This window comes from Triticum aestivum, chromosome 4D, assembly GCF_018294505.1.
Source record: "Triticum aestivum cultivar Chinese Spring chromosome 4D, IWGSC CS RefSeq v2.1, whole genome shotgun sequence".
NCBI classification, from domain to species: domain Eukaryota; kingdom Viridiplantae; phylum Streptophyta; class Magnoliopsida; order Poales; family Poaceae; genus Triticum; species Triticum aestivum.
Genome location: NC_057805.1, coordinates 102,097,460 through 102,103,277, shown reverse-complemented (window position 1 = coordinate 102,103,277; position 5,818 = coordinate 102,097,460).

The following is a 5,818-nucleotide window of genomic DNA, read 5'->3' as shown; positions in this document are numbered from 1 at the left end:
CAACTCTCAATGTGAGAAAGGGCAATGCACGGTACCGAAGAGGCTAGCAATGATGGAAAGGTGAGAGTGTATAAGCCATGGACTCAACATTAGTCATAAAGAACTCACATACTTATTGCAAAAATCTACAAGTCATCAAAAACCAAGCACTACGCGCATGCTCCTAGCACTACAAAAAAAAAGACACATCCGTGACATTTTGGGCCGAACAAATTTTTTTTCTATCATACATATGACACTTCTATGACGATAATTGTGACAAAACCCGGTATCATCATAGATGTGGTGGGCTCCTACTTCTATGACAAAAGATCATGACAGAAAATGGGCTTTTCGTCCTGGGCGGGCCGGAGATGCAGCTGCATGACATTCTTTGGGTAGTCCATGACGGAAAAAACCGTGGTAGAAGCGAGGGCGAGGAAAATTTCGGGGAGTTCCTGGTTACGGTGGGAGGTTGGGGGCCGAGCGATGCGCGTTTCTGTCGTACACGTACGCGCATGTGTGCGATGCGTTGGCGCTAACTGAACCCGAGCGAGGCGTTGGGCTCTAACTGAACCCGAGCGATTGCACTGCAGGCTACGCGTTACTGAACCCGAGCAATCGATCGATGGCTGTTAACTGAACCTGATCGAGCGATTCCTTCGCTACTGCTGCTAACTGAAGCCGATCGATGATGCCTCTGGGGTGAGCGTTGCGGGGGGGTTTGGATGAACAGTGAGCGGTGGCGTTGCCTCTGGATGAACAGGAACCCGTGCACTACAGAAATTGGCTACTTTGCCGTCTGCCACGGCAGACGGCAAAGGCAAGGATGGCGGATGGCAAAGGCCTTTGCCATCTGCCGCGGACGGCAAAAGGCTCCGGCAAAGTAGGCTACGGTAAAGAGCTTCTTTGCCGTCTGCTTTCTGAAGCGGACGGCAAAGGGGCCTTTGCCATCAGCGGCTGACGGCAAAGAAAGCCGACGGCAATAAATGTGTTGTTAGTCCGTTAGGTGGCTAACGGCAGTCTTTGCCGTCCGTGGCTGACGGCAAAGAGCATCAAGCCTTTGTCGTCTGCCACTGTAGGCAAACTGACCAAATGGGCCAGCTGCCAGGAAGCACAGGTGGCTGCCATGTGGCTTCTTTGCCGTCCGCGGCGGACGGCAAAGAGCCCGTTGTCGTCGGTGGCAGACGGCAAAGAGCTTGCATTGCCTCTTTTTTCTATTTTTTCTTATACCCAACCATTTTCACAGCAAAATAGATGATACATACATATTTTTCACATGGGAAGTTCACAGCAAACATATGAGATATCCAACACATATAATTTCATCAAACATGCATAGTTCCATCAACCATACATAGGAAGTTCCACATACATGCATCCAACCATACATATTACAATAGTGTCATCCTACCATACATGCATAGTTCATTGATACAAAAGAAACATAGTTCATCCAAACAAGCACTCCATCTATAAAAGCACAAATGGAAAAGAAGCACTCCATCCATGCAAGCTTCCATGAATTAAATCAAATCTGCAAAATGATAAACAAGATGTTAGAAAAAGAAGAAGAAAATGAAGAAGAAGACTATAAGAAGTAAGCATACTTAAGTAAAATGGAGCTAGCCTAGAAGAAAATGAAGAAGAAGAAGAAGAAGAAGACTTGAAGAATACTAGAAGAAGACTAGAAGAATACTAGAAGAAGAAGAAGACTATAATTAAGCTTATTATGTAAACTTGGTCATTTTGTGCTAACATAAGTAATTTTGGAGTTAACCTATAGGAAACTAAGCATATTAGAGCCAACTTAAGTAAAATGGAGCCAACCTAGCTAATTATGCCATCTTTGAGTGAACTAAGCATATTAATTAGAGCTAACTTATGTCATTTTGGAGAAGAAGAAGAAGAAGAAGAAGACTATAAGCTTATTAGTTAAACTTGGTCATTTTGTGCTAACATAAGTAATTTTGGAGCTAACCTATAGGAAACTAAGCATAGTAGAGATAACTTAGCATATTAGAGCCAACTTAGGTAAAATGGAGCCAACCTAGCTAATTATGCCATCTTTGAGTGAACTAAGCATATTAGAGCTAACTTATGTCATTTTGGAGAAGAAGAAGAAGACTATAAGCTTATTATGTAAACTTGGTCATTTTGTGCTAACATAAGTAATTTTGGAGCTAACCTATAGGAAACTAAGCATAGTAGAGATAACTTAGCATATTAGAGCCAACATATGTAACTAAGCATATTAGAGCTAACATAGGTAACTAAGCATATTAGAGCTAACTATATATAGATCATTTTGGAGATCTGACATACCTGACATAGTTCAGTTCTCATTGTTCTTCTCCTTCTCCTTCCTCAGCCTGATGCGCCAAGAGCGGCGAGGCGGTGGAGGCAGTGGGATGTAGTCTTCCACCACAATTGGCGTGGTCATGTCGCCCAGCTGTGGGATCGCCGGCGCCACCACCGGCGCGAGGTCATTGTCAGGTACCACCACCATCGTGAGGCCATCTTCAAGCAGGACAGGCACGACCATCGCTAGGTCATCCTTAGCCACCACCATCTCTTGCCCTTGGTCAGCCACAACCATCGCTAGGTCATCCTCAGTCTGATGCCCACTCCGCTCCTCTTCTTCCCCACTCCAGTCCGGATCATCCTCCTTGCTGTCTTTGCTGCAGCCCGAATCGCTGCTGCTTTTGCTACAGCCAGAATCGTTGTTGCTTTTGCTACAGCCAAAATCGTCGCTGCTTTGGCTGTAGCCAGTGTCGCTGCTGCTGCTCCCATTGCCTGTCCAAATGCAACAATTAATGACTGTTAACAATGGAAGCGAGACAAAGCCAAATGTAGAGGAATAAGAAGAGGCAGAATGTATTGGCATCATCGTTCTCAGCGTAGCGCATGCGACACATAGTCGCGTTGAACACCTTCACGATGAGCATGGTGGCGTCATCATCGTACCTGAAGAGAAGGAAGTACCCCAGCCGTAGGTCATAGGCACGGTAGAACTTCACCCAGCCACGACACAGGTACATGTTGCCCTCCTTGATCACCAACCCCACGTCCCCCAGCCTGCGAAACCCGCTGCCGGCCTGTCGCAGCTTCACATTATTTGGTGGATCTTCACCCAGCATGTTCATAAAAGTGTCAGGCAGCCTCTGCAGTTTGGGACAAGGAGTGATGTAGCAAACAGCAGAGTTATCATAATGAGAAGGGTGAAGGGGAGATCTCTCCTTTTATATATCTGCCTCTTGGAGGAAGTCCCAAGTATGATACTGAAGAACTCAAAAGCATCCAACTCGTACTCCGGTGTGGCAGAGCGGAGCCTGCGGTGACGGCCTCCCCCCATCTCTAATAAGCAGCAGAAGAGACCAATTAGTATCTGGCTAGAATCATATCTATAAACATAGAGCCAAGTTTCTAGACATGAAAGAAAACTGAGAGAAAAAAAGCAATGCACTTGTGCTCAACAACATCAACAACACTTAGTTAATTTGGTAGGTTAGTTGGCAATGGCAATTGGCACCCTTCAAAACTAGGGATTTCTTTAGACGTGAAAGAAAACTGAAAATGTTGAAAAAAAAGAGCATAGTAATATAAAAATAGGGGGAAAATACACTTCTTCTTTCTCCTCTTTATATTCTTCTTTTTTTCATCTTTCTTCTTTCTTCTTAACCAAAACTAAACCTAAAGTTCCTTCTGGTGTGATCACATTGGAATACTTGTGGCAACAAATCATAGTTGCACCATATTTTAGGTGGCTCTAGGGTGTAGTGTCATAAAATCAATTTACTTTGTATGCAAATCAGAATGTATAGTTTGCCTTTCCGCAAAAAATAAAAGGAAAAGACGAGTATAGTTTGCCTCTTATGACAGATTCCATAAGCAATATGCATGCCTTGTTGTTTTCTCAAATTAAACTAATTCGAGTGTTGCTGATTGATGAATTTGAATATATGCAAAGGAATTTGAGGAAAGCTTTTGCTCTTCTCACTATTAGTTTCATAATCTTTTATACAACCCCTTCAAGGAGTCTGTGGATAACTTTCGTTTACAGTTCACTAGATATGTGTATTACATTTTCTATTGGAAATGCATTTGAATTCATTTATCACAAATACTAATTCTAAAGTTTAACTCTGATGATACGGTTGCCACGTACCTACCAAGACATGCCAATATTTTTTTTCTTGTATACAAAAGAACTCGTGCTCTAATATTTACTTCACTGAAAGATTTTTCACTTTGAAGGGAAATAGTTTTTGTTCCATCATCTATTAATAATATAACAATAATAATTCATTATATGCCAATGAGTTGAGAAATCTGGCTATCTATGCTCTAAACCTAAACTAAAGTAAACCTAAACTAAACCAAACCTAAAAACTAAAACTTAAAATACAGAAACAAAAACAGAAAAAATACAAGAGGTCTCACCGGGTGGAGGAGGGGCGCCGGAGGGGTGGGGCGGCCGCGGTGGTGGAGGAGAGGGGCGCCGGGGCGGCCGGGTGGAGGAGGGGGCGCCGGAGCGGCGGGGAGGCCGCGGTGGTGGAGCAGAGGGGCGCCGGGGCCGCCTGGTGGAGGAGGGAGCGCCGGAGCGGCAGGGTGGCCGCGGTAGTGGAGCAGAGGGGCGCCGGGGCCGCCTGGGTGGAGGAGGGGGTGCCGCGGCGACGTGGGTGGCGTGGGGCGGCGGCGGCTCGGGCATGGGGCGGCGCGGCGCGACGACGGGGATGGCGCGGGGCGGGGAAGGGGGTCACCGGGGCTGCTGGGGCGGCGCATCGACGGGGGTGGCGCGGGGAGGCGGCGGCACGGGGCGGGATGGTGCGGAGCGGCGGCGGCTCGGGCACGGGGCGGCGCGGCGCGACGACGGGGATTGCACGGGGCGGGGAAGGGGGTCACCGGGGCTGCTGGGGCGGCGCGGCGACGGGGGTGGCGCGGACCGGCGGCACGGGGGCGGGATGGTGCGGGGCGGCGGCGGCTCGGGCGCGGGCAGAGAGGGAGGGGACAGATGTGGGGCGCGGGCGAGCGTCGATATGGATTTTAGTTAGGGCACGGTTCTTTGCCGTCCGCCAGCAGACGGCAAAGATCCTAGCTAACGGGCGTTAGCTTGGCCACTTTCTTTGTCGTCTGCTAGCGGACGGCAAAGACAGTGTCCGTTAGGTCCTTGTCGGTAGTGGGCCACCCTCATTCTTTGCCGTCCGCTGGAGGACGGCAAAGACTTGGCTGACGGAAAATACGGTCTTTGCCGTCAGCCAAGTCTTTGTCGTCAGCTTCTATTGAGCTGACGGCAAAGAAGGTCTTTGCCGTTAGCTAGCGGGCGGCAAAGACATGGCTGACGGCAAAGATCCTGATTCCAGTAGTGGTGGTGTGGTGGAGGGCTGGATGAACAGTAGACGATGGAGGGGTGCCCGTGGAGGGGTGGTTGAACAGGACCCCGTGGTGTGGAGGGATGGATGAACAGTAGACGGTGGAGGGGTGCCCGTGGAGGGGTGGTTGAACAGTAGCCGGTGGAGTAGCGCGCGGTGGAGGCTGGATGAATAGGAGCCCGTGGAGGCTGGAGGAGGTCGACGGTAGCCCGTGGAGGCTGGAGGAGGTCGACGGTGGAGATGAACAGTATCCCGTGGAGTCCCGTTTTGCGGTACGCCACACCCCTCCCGATGAACAGGACCCCCGTTTCGACCATAGGAGGTCCGTTTCGTCCGTTTTGCGGTACGCCACACCCCTCCCGATCAACAGGACCCCCGTTTCGACCGTAGGAGGTCCGTTTCATCCATTTTGCGGTACGCCACACCCCTCCCGATCAACAAGACCCCCGTTTCGACCGTAGGAGGTC